This window comes from Musa acuminata, chromosome BXJ3-11, assembly GCF_036884655.1.
Source record: "Musa acuminata AAA Group cultivar baxijiao chromosome BXJ3-11, Cavendish_Baxijiao_AAA, whole genome shotgun sequence".
Lineage (NCBI taxonomy): Eukaryota > Viridiplantae > Streptophyta > Magnoliopsida > Zingiberales > Musaceae > Musa > Musa acuminata.
The window spans coordinates 12554513-12572108 of NC_088359.1; positions in this window are offsets into that span (position 1 = coordinate 12554513).

The window sequence follows — 17596 nt, forward strand, 5'->3', positions numbered from 1 at the left end:
CTTAATCAAAAGTTAAAGTGATTTACGAATCGGCTTTCTTACTGAAATCACTTTTATCGAACGAACGCAGTTTTTTTAATCGTAGAAGGTTTTCCACTGCACTAATTCACCCCCCCCCCCCCCCCCCCTCTTAGTACTCTTGATCCTAGCAACGTGGAAGACAGGGTGAATTTTGGCATTCTCAGGTAATTTAAGTCTATACGCCACTGCTCCAATACGCTCTGTGATCTGATAGGGCCCAAAAATTCGTGGAGATAGCTTCATGGAGGCTCGAGTGTTGATGGAGAGTTGCTTGTATGGTTGTAGGCGAAGATAAACCCAATCTCCTACTGAAAATTCTCTTTCGCTTCGTCGTGTGTCGGCTTGCTGCTTCATTCTGGCTTGAGCTATAGAGAGATTATCTTTTAACAGTTGTAGGAGTTTGTCCCTATCAATCAATTCTTGTTCAACTTGATCTACCTCGGCCGAGCTAATTATATACTTTGGAATCACAAGGGCCGGTCGACCATACAATGCTTCATAAGGGGCACATTTTGTAGATGAATGATATGTAGTATTATACCACCATTCGGCCCAGGGAAGCCATTTTGCCCACTCTTTTGGTCGGTCGCTAGCGAAACACCGAAGGTACATCTCTAAACACCTGTTTACCACCTCTGTTTGGCCGTCAGTTTGTGGATGATACGCTGTGCTCATCTTGAGTTTGGTGCCTTGTAACTGGAATAACTAGGTCCAAAATTTACTAGTGAAGATCCTATCACGATCACTTACAATGGACCTTGGCATCCCGTGTAGTTTAACAATATTTTCTATAAAAACTTGGGCAATACTAGCAGTAGTGTAGGGACTTCTCACATCACAAAAATGAGCATATTTCGTAAGTCGATCAACCACCATGAGAATTGTGCTTTTACCTTTGGCAGGTGGCAGCCCTTCAATGAAGTCCATGGAGATGTCAGTCCACACCGAGTCCGGTATAGATAGTGGTTGTAGTTTCCCTGGATTTACCACAGTTTCACCCTTGTCCTGTTGACATACATCACATTGTGCCACATAATCAGCAATAATTTTTTTCATCCCTCTCCAATAAAAATTTTGCTTCACTCTTTTGTAGGTTCTTAGGAATCTAGAGTGCCCTGCTGAAGGTATGGAGTGCATTTCATACAGGATGATTGTGATATAAGGGGAGTCAGGTATAAGCACAATACGACCTTTGTAGCGTAGATCCCTCGAATCCCAAGTGTAGTGGGCTATTGCACTTGGATTCTCCTCCAATTTTTTTATAATGTTGCTGATCTCTGGATCCTTCTTCCATTCTTCCCTAATGTCCATGAGGAGACTAGTGGTAGGAAGGGAGATGGCTGAAACCTTAGCTTGCTTAGGTAGCCGTGAGAGTGCATCTGCAACAACATTTTCTTTCCCCTTTTTGTAAATAATTTCATAATCAAATCCAAGAAGTTTGGTTACCCATTTTTGTTGCTCAGGGGATGATATCTTTTGCTCCAAAAAATACTTGAGGCTTCTATGGTCGGTTTTAATTTGAAATGGCCGGCCGATCAGGTAGGGTCTCCACCTCATTACTGCGTGTACAATGGCGAGCATCTCCTTATCATATACTGACATGTTTTGATGGGAGGGAGATAATGCCTTGCTAGTGTATGCGAGTGGTCGACCATCTTTCATGAGAACGGCTCCAATTCTGACTCCAGATGAGTCGGTCTCAATGATGAAGGGTCGGTTGAAATCTGGTAGCGCTAGCATCGGTGTCGTTGTCATGGCTACCTTAAGTTTGTCGAAGGCAGCAGAGGCTTTGTCCGACCATTGGAAAGCATCTTTTTTTAATAGAGAAGTGAGTGGTGCACTGCTCTTCCCATAGTCCTTAACAAATTTTCGGTAGTAGCCTGTTAGTCCAAGGAACCCGCGTAGTAATTTCACGTTTGTAGGTTTCGGCCAGCCTTGCATTGTCTCAATTTTTGTTGGGTCTACCGCCACTCCTTCTTCTGATATTATGTGCCCAAGGTACTCTACTTTTTGCTGGAGAAAGCTACACTTTTTTTTATTAACAAAAAGAGTATTCTCCCGAAGGATCGTCAGAACAATCCGTAAATGCTGAAAGTGAGTCACAAGAGAAGGGCTGTAAATGAGAATATCATCGAAAAATACTAGCACAAATTTACGAAGAAAGCTTCAAAAAATATCGTTCATTAGACTTTGAAAGATTGAAGGAGCATTAGTGAGTCCAAAAGGCATTACCAAGAATTCATAATGACCATCATGTGTGCGGAATGCAGTTTTTGGAATGTCATCTTCACATACCCGAATTTGGTGGCAACCGGATCGGAGGTCCAACTTCGTGAAGACTCGAGCTCCTTTTAATTCATCAAGAAGTTCATCAACCACTGGTATTGGGTACTTGTCCTTGACGGTGATGCCATTTAAAGCTCGATAGTCGATGCACATCCGCCAAGTTCCATCCTTCTTGCGTACAAGTAGCACTGGGAAGGAATAGGGGCTGCAACTTGGCCGAATCACCCCTGTTTCATGCATATCCTTTACGATCTTTTCAATTTCATCTTTTTGGAGGTGAGGATATTGGTACGGTTGAGTGTTCGCTGGTGGCTTGCCCGGAAGGATTGGAATTCGATGGTCATGTTGTGGAGAAGGAGGAAGACTGCATGGTTCAGCAAAACTATCGGCAAATTCAGTAACCAATTGGGCAAGATTTTGATCTTTAATTTCTATTTTCTTCCCCTCTGGTTGCTGCTGGAGGTGCATCAAAAAGATACTATTTACCTTGTGTAAAACTTTCTCCATTCGTTGGGTCGAAACAGTGGTAACGTTGCTTCCGCGCTTCCCGCGTAGGATGATTTGTTTGCCTTTACAGTAGAATTTCATAATTAATTTAGAAAAGTTCTAAGAGACATCATCTAGTGTAGTCAGCCATTCTATATCAAGCACTGCCTCATAGTCATCAAGTGGTAGGAGGAAGAAATCGGTGATAATTTCTTGGTCTTGCAGTAATAGTTTCACCTGCGGGCATCTTTGGTCACACTTTAGGATTCTGCCGTCGGCCACCTTTACATCGAACTTGCTGCAACCTTCAATATGCAGTGCCATCCGAGCAACAACCTTACTATTCAGGAAGTTATTAGTGCTGCCCATGTCGATGAGAACAGTAATCGGCTGTTGTTTGAGAAGGCCTCCAACTTTCATCGTTTGCGGGTTTGAGTAGCCGGCTAGTGCGTGTACCGTAATGTCGGTCGGTTGTGGCTCTTCTTCCATATCTTCTATTTCATATTCAAGGCTCTCTTCTAGATATTCAATGGCCTCTTCTTCTATTGGTTCAATCATAAGAAGTCTCCCTTTTCTACAGCGATGCTCGTGGCTCCACGGCTCGTCGCAATGCCAGCATAACCCCTTCACAGATCGCTCCCGAAGTTCTTCTTTTGTTAACCTTTTCGGTGCAAGGACTCGGTTAATAGTAGGGGGGGCTGAGGGCTTTATTTTTATAGGTTGAGGAGTGATCCTAGTCCTCCGAGCTTCATGGTTCAATCGCTCCTCTTGAAGTCGTGCGAAAGAGATGGCTGCCATAAGTGTGTATGGTTGTCGCGTCTTAACTTCTCCCCGGATCTCCGGCTTTAAGCCCTCAATAAAGGTCCCCAATAGCTATTTTTCAGACCAATCACGAGTTTAATTAGATAACCTTTCAAACCTGGTTTGGTACTCCTAAATGGTGGAGGTTTGTCGGATCTTTGCTAGTTGTCCGTCAATGTTCTTGTAATAAGTTGGTCCGAAGCAGTTCAGCAGTCCGTCTTTGAATTGTCGCCATGAAAGGACTCCATAAGTGTGTTCAAACCAGTCAAACCACTGTATGGCATCCCCTTCAAGATGTATAGCTGCAATTTCCACCATGGATGCATCCGTAGTTTTATGGTACCGAAAATATCGCTCCGCGCGCGAGATCCAACCAATTGGGTCTCCTTCTTCCCATCTAGGGAAGTCCACTCTCATGCGCGAATAGTTGGGGTCGGTCATAGAGCCTCCCCTCTCTTGAAAGTCATCTCTTTGGGCATGATGTGATTGGTTAGAGCTCTCTCCTTGATGTGATTTCTTCGGGCTTGGTGGTCGGCCCAAACTGGATTCGGTAAGGAGAGTCCGAATCTTATCCTCCATTCATGCCTCGAAGGCTTCAAATTTAGCATTGATTGCCTCCTCAGATGCCATGGTATATGACTCTAAATCTGTGATGTTAAGATCTCTCTTTTGTTGACGAGTTAAAGGCATGTATAGGTTGAGAGAAGTGATGGTTGAAAGGGTTGATGGATTGGTAGATGTAGGCTGCGGTTTAGGTTTGTTTTGTGGCTTTTTTGGGTGCAGTTTGAGGGTGTGGTTTGATGGAGTTTTAGGGCTGTGGATGAAAGTTTTCGATCTGTGGTGGATGGCAGCAAAGGTTTGATAAAAATCAGTGAAATTTTGCTGCAGAATTGTGTTGTCTTGTAAGAGCAGAATTGTCATCGAAGAAACAGCGGTTTCTCGACGAAATCTCCACCAAAAATTTGAGAGATTTGAGGAGGGAATTGATAATAATATCTTAGTTTATATGACAGTAAGGATGTCCAATTTAATCAAGAAAATTTTGTAGAGGTTTGGATAGAGAAAATAAAGTATCAAGATCTAACAAACAGTGCTATGCGGCTGAAATTCTGCAATGTATCTTTTATTGTAAAGATGAAAACTTTTTGACGAAAAGTTTATGCAGCAATATAGGAACAATTTTTTTTTTTTTTTGGATTTTTGGATAGGGATAACTAAATTGCAGCAGCAGTAAGGTAGGAAACCATCCTAACAATTCATTTTTGAAAATCTATTGATCTTGATTTGATGATTTAAATGAGCTTTATCTTGATTTTTTGAAATTTATAAATTGAGATTTCTTATGCTTAAATCAAGATTTTATATGCATGAATTAATATTTTGTTCTCTTACAAGATTGAATGAATTCTATCTTTTTCATGATCTCCTAAGAATTCTTTATGTTATTTATTTAAGAGGAGATTTGTTAAAATGAATCACCGTTTCTCTTGATTTTTTGAAATTATAACTTGAGTATTCATTTTATAAATCAAGATTGTTTATATGTTCTCTCGTAACATCTTTTAAGGCTTATGACTTGAATTTTGTTATGTAAAATTCTTTGAATGAATGAAATACATCTCATCACCTAATAATTCTTCTTGATATTCCTTATGTGATGATATGAATACATGAAATATTCATTAATTTATTTTGATGTATACAAATAAAAAGTTTCGATCATGCATGGTACGATGTAATTTGACAAAATTTGTACCATCATGATGTGAAATAAATGATGATTTGGAATCATACATTAATGATGATTTTATATTTTATGATTTGGTATGATGCATGCAATGATGAAATATTCATGAATTTGAAATTATGCATGCAATATTTATGACAATGATGTACATGATGTATTGCATATGATGTGTATCATGAATGCTTTAAATGATGAATGTTTGGTATCATGATCAACATGATTGATAAATGCTTACAAATTTTAATGTTTGAGTCTCATGTATGATATGCTCATTAATGATGATTGATTTATTTTTTGGTATCGTGAATGAAAAATAAGGTTTTTGAAATTGTGTATGTTTTAACTTGAATATATAATGATGCACAAATAAGATTGATACTTACCTTTGTCATAATCTGAAAATTGATATAAGGGTCTTCCCTTCTTTTTGACAATGACAAAGGGGGAGCAAGAATTTCTAGCGTGGACATCATGAAAAGAGGCAAACTAGCTAGCTTGCACAATTCAAGACGAAAGCAAAAATTGTACTTCTCAAAAGAGAAGAAATTGCTATCTTGAACATTACCGATAATTGCTAGTTTGAAATCTTAAGAAGAAGCAAAACATGCTAATGTGCACATCTAGCAAACTTGCATATTTCAAGAATGTTGCTAGCTTATCTAGCAAATTTTAAGAAGAGATTGAACATCTCTAAATTGCTAGCTTGCATGTTCTAAAATGTTGTAACATTGCTAGCTTGCAAGATGTAGAGCTTGCTATCTTGAACATCTTAAGAAACAAAAACTACAAAAGTGCTATCTTGCCTATCTCAAGAAGCAAAACATGCTAACTTGTGCATCTAGCAAAGTTGATAAAATTTACATATTTCAAGAAGCAAGAGTTGCCTTCTTGAACATCTCTAATTTGCTAGCTTGCATGATGTAGAAGTTGTTATCTCAAAAGAAGCAAAAGTGCTATCTTGTAAAACTTGCATATCTAAAACTTGATAGCTTGAATGTTCTAAGCACGAGGTAACACTTGCTAAATTTTTGAGCTTCAAGATTGCATGATGATAAAAGTTGATACTATGTTTTTCATGCAATAAGTTGAACCTATATTCCAAACACAAGAATAGTTGGACTTCTCTTTTTTGTTGATGACAAAGGGGGAGAAGTGTGATGTTATGCATAAGTTCATGATGACGTGTTGCAAATATTTATGATGAATATTGCAATGACTTGAATTCAGTTTGAATTCAAGGTTCTATCAATATGGCAAATTGATAGGGAGAGTTTGTTTAAACTCCGGGAGTTAAGTTTAACTCCATCATCAATTGGTTGTCATCATAAAAAAGGGAGAGATTGTTGAATATCGTATTTTGATGATAAAACCAATTGATAATTGTGTTTATGTTTTAATCTGCGTTTTGAGTGACGTAGGATGCTTCGATCAGGATGAGACAATTAAAATAAGAAAAATCATGTTGTGCCGGAAGAACATGTTAGAAGATAGGACGTCGGGCCGGTGGATTAGTCAACGTATCGACAGAAGGCTTCGGGCCGTGGACTCGGGCATCGGGCCAAGAAGAGCGGGTATTGTGCCAAGGATATCGGAGTTGTGGAGTCAACTGGCCGATTGGGCAATAGGCCGCAGAAGAGGATGATGCGCCGAATAATCAGACGAAGCATCGAGGGGCCAATGACATGCCGAACAACTTGGTTAATTGCTTAGGATTAATTGTCTCGATCAAAGTTTTCTTTTACGTGTGCAGGATTAACTATGATGAAAGTAAGATATGCAGCAGGAGTTGCGCTGGAGTCAAGACTATGATCACGTTGGGAGTTCGAGAGTTCGACGGAAGTCTAGACGGTCGTCGGAGGTTCTACGGGAACAAATCCAAAAAGTCCAGGAGCTTGCCAAAAGAGACTCGTCGGAACTCGCCAAGTGGATCGTCACAATTCCAGGAGTTTGCCGGAAGTCCGCAGGAGCATCACCAAGGGTTCATTGGATGATCGACGGAAGTTCGCCGAAAGCTCGCTAGAAGAAGCAATTGATGCACCAGAGCAAGTTGCAGTAAATGTCTTAAGAAATATCGTAGTTAGCGCGATGATTAAGTTAGAAATGGGAGTCAATCTCATTAACTTAATCTTGGGGCAATTGGGCTCTTGATAGACCGAAATTGGGCCGAATGGATTAGCCCATTCGGACCTAGATTTCTTGGTCAGCGATGGCACCGCCTAGGGCTCAGTCTTCGAGCTAGACTGGGCGGTGCAACCACCCCTGACAGGCGGTGGAACCACCTGAGCTCGGTCTCCGAGCTCTGCCAAGCGGTGCAACCACCCTAGTCAGGCGGTGGCACCGCTTGGGCTCAGTCTTCGAGCGAGACTGGGCAGTGCAACCACTCTTGTCAAGCGGTGGCACCGCCCAGAGGCTCAGTCTCCGAGATTTTCCAAGCAGTTCAACCCCCCTTGACAGGTGGTGGCACTGCCTAGAGGCTCAGTCTCCGAGCTCTGCCAAGCGGTGCAACCGTCCCAGTCAGACGGTGCAACCGCCAGACCCCGGAATTCTGGGAGATGACAGTTTTGAGCTCGAAATTCAAACTAGTTTGGGGCCTATAAATACCCCACCCTTTCAGCAATGAAAGGGCAACCAAAGACACCGAAAATCCAATCTTGCTCTGTGAATTTTAGAGCTCAAAATTGTAGTAAAGGCTAGAAGTTCTCCTCCCTCTTTTCTTCCAAGTTTTGAGCTTTGAAGAGAGGAGAGAAATTCTGTAAGGGTTGTCTCCTATGCCCGTCAAAAGGAGTGAAATTGTAAAAGGGTGGTTGGCCTTCGCCTATTGAAGGAAGGCCTCTAGTGGACATCGGTGACCTCATCGGAGGAGGAAGCCAAAAGTAGATGTAGGTCAAGATTGACCGAACCACTCTAAAATTGCGGTGCTCTCTGGTTTGCATTTATTCTTGCTGCTTACCTTACTGCAAACCTCATATGTGCTTTACTTCCTCTTTGCTTTTGCTGCACTCCTTTACGAACTCACTTTCGAGTTAAGTTGCCAAAAATGATTTTACGTCGGAAACGATTTCATCGTACAAACGTAGTTTTAAACATCGAAAGTTTTCCGCTGCACTAATTCACCCCCCCCTCTTAATGCTCTTGATCCTAACATCTGCAACAACATTCTCTTTCCCATTTTTGTAAGTTATTTCATAATCATATCCAAGAAGCTTTGTTACCCATTTTTGCTGCTCGGGGGAAGATATCTTCTGCTCCAAGAAATATTTTAGGCTTTTATGGTTGGTCTTGATTTGAAAGCATCGCCCGATCAAGTATGATTTCCACCTCATTGCTGCGTGCACAATGGCAAGCATCTCCTTATCATATGTTAACATGTTTTAATGGGAGAGAGACAATGCCTTCTAGTGTATGTGAGTGGTCAACTATCTTGCATGAGAATGTCTCCAATTCTGACTCTAGATGCATCGAGCTCAATGATGAAGGGTCGGCTGAAATCTAGTAGCGCTAGCACCGGTATCGTCGTCATGGCTGCCTTAAGTTTGTCGAAGGTAATAGAGGCTTTGTTCGACCATTGGAAGGTATCATTTTTTAGTAGAGAAGTGAGTGGTGCATTAATCTTTCCATAGTTTTTCATGAACTTGCGGTTGTAGCTTGTTAAATCGAGAAAGCCACATAGCAATTTTATGTTCCTCGGGGTTGGCTAGTTCTGCATTGCTTCTATTTTGGAGGAGTCCATGATAAGACCCTAAATTCTTATCGTCGTTCTGTTACCAAATGATAAGACCCTAAAGTCTTATCATGGAAGAAAGGGGAGAAAAGGGAATGATAATGAAATGGTAAGACCCTAAAGTCTTATCGCCGCTCTGATACCAAATGATAAGACCCTAAAGTCTTATCATGGAAGAAAGGGGAGAAAAGGGAATGATAATGATCGCTTCAAGGGGATCGGCCTCCTTGATCACTTCGAGGAGATCGGCCCTCCTTGATCACTTTGAGGGGATCGACCCTCCTTGATCACTTCGAGGGGATCGACCTCCTAGGGTTTGTCCACATGGTGGAATAACATTTTATTGATTAACTGATTGATTTATTCAAGAAAGGGTTACATCACTATTTATTGAGTTCCACCAGAGTCCATCAGGACTTGAACTCTAATAATAAATAAATATTAAATAAACCTCTACTTGACTCTAATTGAACCAAACCAACTCAATAAACAACTGAACTAAATAGACTCGATAAACATTATTCAAATGCTTAGAAAAAGAATTCTAACAATTCCTCCCTCTTCAAATCAACCTTGTCCTCAAGGTTGAGTAGCATCAATCTCGGGGATCTTCTCTTTCAGCACTTCAGTCATAGGCTATCTGCAACGCATCACAACCCGTTGATCAAGTACGTATGGTCTCCACTTTTTAACAGTGTAAGCAATAGATCGGTCTTTCAGTGTAGTAATCATTGCAAAAAACTCTTGGCCTTTGCTATCAGAAGTTAAAATCCGTCCATCAATGATCTTTACTTCGAATATGTCACAACCTTCAATATGGTGGGCTAGTTGGGCTGCAACTTTCCTGTCCATAAAATTATTAGTACTACCTATATCAATCAAAATAGTGATAGGTTGATGCTTCAAAGTTCTTCTGATTTTCATAGTTTGTGGGTTAGCATAGCCAGCCAATGTATGCACTATATGTGTGATGGCTTCAATATCTTCATCAGGTTCCATACCTTCATAATTGAAGTCCAACTCTTTTGCTTTTGGTTCCTCTCTAATTGGCTCAATCATCAGATGTTGCCCTTATTTAAATTGGTGCTCCATACTCCACTTTTCATCATAGTGCAAACCCCTTACTGATCTTTCCTTACTAATTTTTTTCTCATCTAGACGTGCAAATGAGATCGCAGCTATCATAGGGCGGGGTTGATGAGCCTTAACTTCACACCGGATCTCCGAATTAAGCCCTTCAATAAATGTATCCAGAAGCTATCGTTTCGACCAATCTCTAGCTTGATTTGATAATCTTTCAAACCTACTCTGATATTCCATAATGTAGATGTTTGATGAATTTTGGCGAGCTGGCCATTAATATTCTCATATTCGGATGGGCCAAATCGAACAAGAAGCTCTCTTTTGAACTTCTCCTACGAAGGAACTCCGTAAATAGTTTCATACCAATCGTACCACTGGAGTGCATCTCCATCGAGCTGGATTGAGGCTCTTTCCACCTTGGATTATTCTGGAGTTTTGTGAAAATGGAAAAAATTTTCTGCCCTAGAGATCCAACTGGTCAGATCTCCATCTTTCCATCTCGGAAATTCCACCTTCATGTGTAAGTAGTTTGTGTCACAATCTTGGGGCCTTTTTCCTGTATTTTCAGATCTGTGCAATGTAGAACTTGAGCCCCCATTTTTTTAAAATTTGCTGAAGCTCTCTAGTAGGCTCTTTTTAAAATCATTAAGTGTTTCTTGCAGTCGGTTCTCAATTCTAATTTCCAATGCTTCCATTTGTGCTTTCACCGAGTTATTAGTGATCATTGTGTAAGACTGGAAATCTGTAATCTCAACTCCTATTTTTGGTGTCGGTCAAGGGCATCAACACTGTCGATGAAAAGTTGCTGAGGATATGGACGGTGAGGGCAGTGCTGCAATCGCTACGTCGGAGGAAGAGTTGCTACCCTATTTCTATCGCTGCGTGAGGTGAGAGCGCCGGGGTTGGAAGGCGACTGTGTTGATGTGGCTGCAACTGCTATGACCCAAGGGGCGATCACCGAGCAACGGGGTTGAGGCTGTGGTGATGGCAACCTGCGGTTGTGGCAGAATATGCTAAGCAAGGGGGAGGCGGCGTAGAAGCGGCCGAGGTTGAGAAGAGGAATCGGTGTTGCATGCACTGCTGGGGTTGAGGCAGGGCAGCGTACTTGCTGCGGTTGCTACGTTCGCTGTTAGAGGGCGACTGCTATAGAACTAGGGGTTGGTCATTGGTCGGGAGCGACGACGGTGGTTATAATCAGCGGCTGCGGCAGTAGAGGGTGCCACTGTTTTTGTTGCTGCGTGGTGGTTGCTGCATACTCTATTTTTGTCGCACCACCGAAGGAGTTGGTGCTAGTTATAGGTGCCCAGCAAGCCAATCACGTGAGTGATGGCACATGTGACTTGATACATAATCTTTTTGCTCATTATATTTTGGCATATATCACTTTATAACTATTGTATATATGCATATATATATTGTGATGTCCTTGGATTTGTGCAATGGGAATCGGATCGTGATAAGATCACGATAATGAGATCGATTCACCTTTAAACACAGATCCTAAATAATCCCGATCATAGGTTACTCGAGAGGGACATCGTGATAACCGGACAGACTGGTGTGCTGTATACCCGTCCATATGATGGATGCAGCTGGTCTCATAGCTGCTCGTGTGGGGACACTAGGGATACAGTATAGGTGCTCATTGGAGAATGAGTTCACTAATTGATCTGCTTACGGAATGCTGGATGGTTGATGATGCCTTATTGTCAGACAGTGATTCTGTAGTCGTAGTGGTGTATCTGATCCTTAGACTTGAGACACCAAGGATGTCCTGTATGAGTGCTCCACTCTTTGATACCAGACTTATAGGTTTGGCTGTCCCAGATCTAGTATAGCTGGTCATTAGGAGTAGTAGTCGACCTTACGAGAGCTATTGAGTGTCGATAGAGAATCATCCACTCTCGGTGTCATAAGAGGAATATCCCATGTGTTTTTGCTCAGATAAATCCCTCGCCAGGGTCATTCGGGTTGAGAGAGAAAGGTTTCTCCGGGAGAATCCGATTAGAGCGAGACTCGAGGACAGACAGGTCCAATGGATTGGATTCCCCTGTATCGTCTGGGGACTACGGCGTAGTGGCCTAGTATGTCCGTAGTCGATGAGTCAAGTGAATTATTACAGAGATAATAATTTACTGAGTTAGAAGGAGTTCTGACAGGTATGACTCACGGCCAGCTCGATATTGGGCCTAGAGGGTCACACACATATGGTAGGCATTGCGATGAGTAGAGGTTTGGATATGAGATATCCGACGGAGCCCTTGTCTTATTGGATATCCAATAAGCCCCTGAATTATTGGATCCCATGGACGAGATCCAATAAGAGCCAATGAGAGATTATTGGATAGAGATCGTCTAAACTAAAAGGCTTGGGTTATTGGATGCAGATCCAATACCCACTAAGGGAGAATCCATTAGGGTTTGATAGGGGACCTCTATAAATAGGAGGGATTTAGAGCCTCATAGGCTAGAGCCTTTGCTTGCCTCTCCTATTCTCCTCTCCCTCTCCACCTAAGAGCAGGCCTGGAGTTTTGAGGAGCGTCGTTGCAGCCCTACTGTGTGGATCACCGCTAGAGAGGAGGACGCTTTACCTCCTTCACCCTCTCCTAAGGATATGCAAGGAAATAGGGATATAGAATCTCCCTAGGAAACACAATCTACTCTATACGCAGTTTTAAGTTTCGCGGATTTTGCGCACCAATCTTCGTACGACGATGAACATCTCTTTGGGAATCAGGGATTTTATTTTTTGTTCTTCCGCTGCACATGTGACGTCGCCCCCCCAGATTTCCCAATAGTGGTATCAGAGCCAGGTTGTTCGTGCGAATGATTGGTTTTGAACTGCGTGTGTTGTGTTTAGGAAGAATTTTGACGCAAAACAAGGAAGGACACCAACAGTTGCTACCCTCGATCTACGTGCGTGCAGCGCAGCCGAAGGCAGGCAGCACAAGGGCTGCCCCTACAACAGCCGGTCACCGGTGGGGCTGGTAGCCCGCGGGTGCCCCGCCCGCGGTCATTTCCGCACGGCGCCGACAAGCAGGGCTACTGGCAAGGAGGCCACCTGCGTGCGGGCACTGTGCCCACGCGCAAGGGCAACGCCTGCGGGTGCTAGACCCGCGGGCAGAGGCACCGCAGGGCTAGGCGCCTATGGCCATAGCGCCCGCGGGCTGAGGCGCCACAGTGCAACGGCGCTTGCGACCGCTACTCCAGCGGGCAAACCCCCCCGCAGGGGTGGCCGCCTGGCGGGGCACTGCACCCGCGGGCACAACGCTCGCGGGGGCAGTGCCACCCGCAGGGGCGCCAACCCACGGTGGCGCCCACCTACAGGGGTGGCGCCCCCGCTGTTAGGATCGGAGCAGCACTAAGAGGGGGGGTGAATTAGTGCAGCGGATTAAAACTTCAGTTTTGTAAAATCTTTCGATACGATAAAAATCGAACTTGAAAATCTTAACTTGAACGTGTGTTCGTAAAGGTATGCAGCAAAGGTAATGAGGAAATAAAGCACGTAAGAAGGTTTGTAGTAATGTCAATACCGATAATAAAATGAAAACTAGAGATCACGCCGATTTTAAAGTGGTTCGGTCAGATGACCTACATCCACTTGCGAGTCCCTCTTCGATGAGGCTCCCACATTCCACTAGCAAATCTCTTGAAGGGGAAGGGCAAATACCCCTCTTACAACTTTTTACAAGCGGTTTACACTCTTACAAATTTTCAGCAAGAAAGAAGGAGGTGAACACTCTAGCAAATTGAAAACAAGACTTGCTAAGACTTTTCTAAGACCTGTCTCTCAATCAATTGCTTCACAAAAAGTTATTTTCTCAGCTGAGAATTGAGGGGTATTTATAGGCCTCAAGAGGATTCAAATTTGGGCTCCAAAATTTGAATTCTCTTTGGTTCCCGATGCTGGTGGTGTCACCGCCTGTTAGTGGTGGTGCCACCGCCTGTCAGTGTCTAACACTAACAGTCGACTGGCGGTGCCACCACCCAGCCAAGCGGTGCCACCGCTTGGCTCTCGGGTGCTGAGCGATGCAATCGCCCAGTCTGGCGGTGCCACCGCCAGACCCTTCGGTTCACTGGTTGGGCTTTAAATTTAGCCTAAACCAAGTCTAATTTTGGGCCCAGTTGGCCCCTAACCAGGATATAGGATTATCTTTTAATCCTAATCCTAATTATATGTGAACTACATAACTAAAAACATCCCAAGCAAGTTTTCAACCGCGAACGTCTAGTCTTCTTCCGGCGAGCTTTCCGATGAACTTCTGGCGGACTTCCGATATGCCCTCGGATTTCTTCCAACGGACTCCCAGCAACCTCCCGATCTTATGACGACTTCAACGAGTAGCCGAGCCTTCTCGGTGATCTCTGCGAACCTCCGATGATCTCTTCGGCGAACTTCCAAAAATTTTGATAGGTTCCCGATTTATTCTCGGTTAGTTCCGGCAGCATCTCCGACGATTCTTCGGACTCTTAAACGTCCATCGAACTTGACTCCGGTATTCTTGCTTTATGTTTTTTGGTTATCGTAGTTAATCCTGCACACTTAACTCAATAATATGGATTAGATCAATTAACCCATCAATTGATTTTATCATCAAAATCCGAGATTCAACAATCTCCCCCTTTTTGATGATGACAATCAATTGATGACGGAGTTAAACATAACTCCCCCTCTCTATATGCCATATTATGAGAAGATAAAAACACTTGAATTCCATCCCTTTGAATTCAAGTATAAACCGATAAGTTCTAACCGTTGAACTTATGGTTATTCTCATTAAGCATAAGTAAATACGAAACTTCGATGAAAATCATTTTTAAGTCGAATGATAAGAGACAATTTTTACTACGACAGGAGATAAAGATTTTCAACATGAATTTCATGATATAAATGTAAGGCATGCTTTCAATATGATCAATCAATCTTGCGATATTCTCAAAGATTTTGCAAGGCATATAAGATATTTGTATTATACAAGCTCTTGTAATTCATATAAGTCATGTTATCGATGTTAGGATCGAAGCGGCACTAAGAGGGGGGGGTGAATTAGTGCAGCGGATTAAAACAATGGTTTTCGACAAATCTTTCGTACGATAAGAACGGAACTTGAAAAGCTTAACTTGAAAGCGTATTCTTAAAGTTGTGCAGCAAATGTAATAAGGAACTAAAGCATGTAAGAAGGTTTGCAGTAATGTAAATAGCAATAATGAAATGCAAACTAGAGATCACGCCGATTTTAGAGTGGTTCGGTCAAATGACCTACATCCACTTGTGAGGCCCCTCTTCGATGAGACTCCCACCTTCCACTAGCAAATCTCTTGAAATGGAAGGGCAAATACCCCTCTTACAACCTTTTACAAGCAGTTCAACCTCTTACAAATTTTCAGCAAGAAAGAAGGAGGAGAACTCTCTAGCAAATTAAAAACAAGAAAGGCAAAGACTATTCTAAGACTTTTCTCTCAATCACTTGCTGCTCAAAGAGTTGTATTCTCAGCTGAGACTTAAGGGGTATTTATAGGCCTCAAGAGGATTCAAATTTGGGCTCTAAAAAATTTGAATTCTCTTATGATCCCGATGCTGGCGGTGGCACCGCCCAGCGCTCGGGTGCTGGACGGTGCAACCGCCCAGCCCAGGAGGTGTCACCGCCCAGCTCTGGGGTGTTGGGCGGTGCCACCGCCTGGCTCTCCGATTCATTGGTTTGGCTTAATTTGAGCCCAAACCAAATCTGACTTTGGGCCCAATTGGCCCCTAACCAGGATATAGGATTATCTCTTAATCCTAATCCTAATTACAAGTGAACTACATAACAAAACACATCCTAAGCAAGTTTGCAACCGCGAACATCGAGTCTTGTTCCGGCGAGCTTTCCGACGAACTTCTTCCGACGGACTCCCATCAAGCTCCCGAACTTGTGATGACTTTAACGAGTAGCCGAGCCTTCTCGGTGATCTCCGTGAACCTCTGACAATCTCTTCGGCGAACTTCCGAAAATTCTGATAGGTTCCCGATTTCTTCTCTGTTGGTTCCGGCAGCATCTTCGACGAGTATTCGGATTCTTAAACGTCCATCGAACTTGACTCCAGTATCCTTGCTTTATGTTTTCTGGTTATCGTAGTTTATCCTGCACACTTAACTCAATAATATGGATTAGATCAATTAACCCACCAATTGATTATATCATCAAAATCCGAGATTCAACAATCTCTCCCTTTTTGATGATGACAATTAATTGATGACGGAGTTAAACATAACTCCCCCTATCTATATGCCATATTATGAGAAGATAAAAACACTTGAATTCCATCCCATTGGATTCAAGCATAACCCGATAAGTTCTAACCGTAGAGTTTATCGTAATCCTCATTAAACAATAGTAAGTATGAAACTTCGATGAAAATCATAAGTTAAATGATAAGGGACGAATTTTGCTACGACAGAAGATAAAGATTTTCAATATAAATTTCATGATATAGATGTAAGGCATGCTTTCAATATGATCAATCAATCTTGTGATATTTTCAAGGATTTTGCATATAAGTCATGCTATCGATATGGTGTAAGTCATCACTTAGTCATCACTTCTCCCCCTTTGTCATGAACAAAAAGAGACAAGCCAGCTAATTGATGATCATAGAATTCGCTAAAAATGATCATTGAATGATTAAAAAAGTTTAGCATTTAATAGTAAACAAAATTCATCATTCAAATTTGCTAGAAATAGTTTATCCAAAAGAAATCATCATTTATGCAGATCAAAACAGTAGCTATCTAAAAGGAAGTATCAGTTATCGTTCAAGCGATGACAAACTTTGAACTTATTGTTAAAAGTAAACAGAACAGAATAAAAAGATACATCAAATTAATCCTTAGGAGGTAATTCACAGTGCTGATACATGATATCTATTTTTTCATTCATTTGTCGTAGTGTCTTCAAATTTTCAACTTGTTGATTTTGAATTGTTCTTACTGTGATTTGAGTTGATCTTGCTGGAATTTGATTTGAGACAATTCCGCCATAATGAGATCTTCAAAGGAGGAAACAAGAGCTGAAGGTGCTGCGCCAAAGGGACTAGGAGGAGAAGATTCATTTCCCATAAGAATTGGTGTTTCGGGGTGTTCTATTGGTGGAGGAATTGGATCAGTCCTTCTAGGCTGCCTAACCCATATGCCATTGCTAAATGTGCACCTCAGTCTTTTCAGTAGGTTTTTATTTATTATGTTATATCGATCATTTTGAATAGATTTTTCATCGGGTTGGATGCAAATGTCATAGGCATGAAGAAATCTAGTGATTAACCTCCCATATGGCAACATAGTATCTTTAGCCATAATATCCTGCATGTATTGCCGAATTGAGTGCCCAAAACAATTATGCTGACCGGTCATAATCCAATACATGGTACTTATCTCTATTTGACTTATTTCATCAAGATGAAATTGTTTGGGGAAT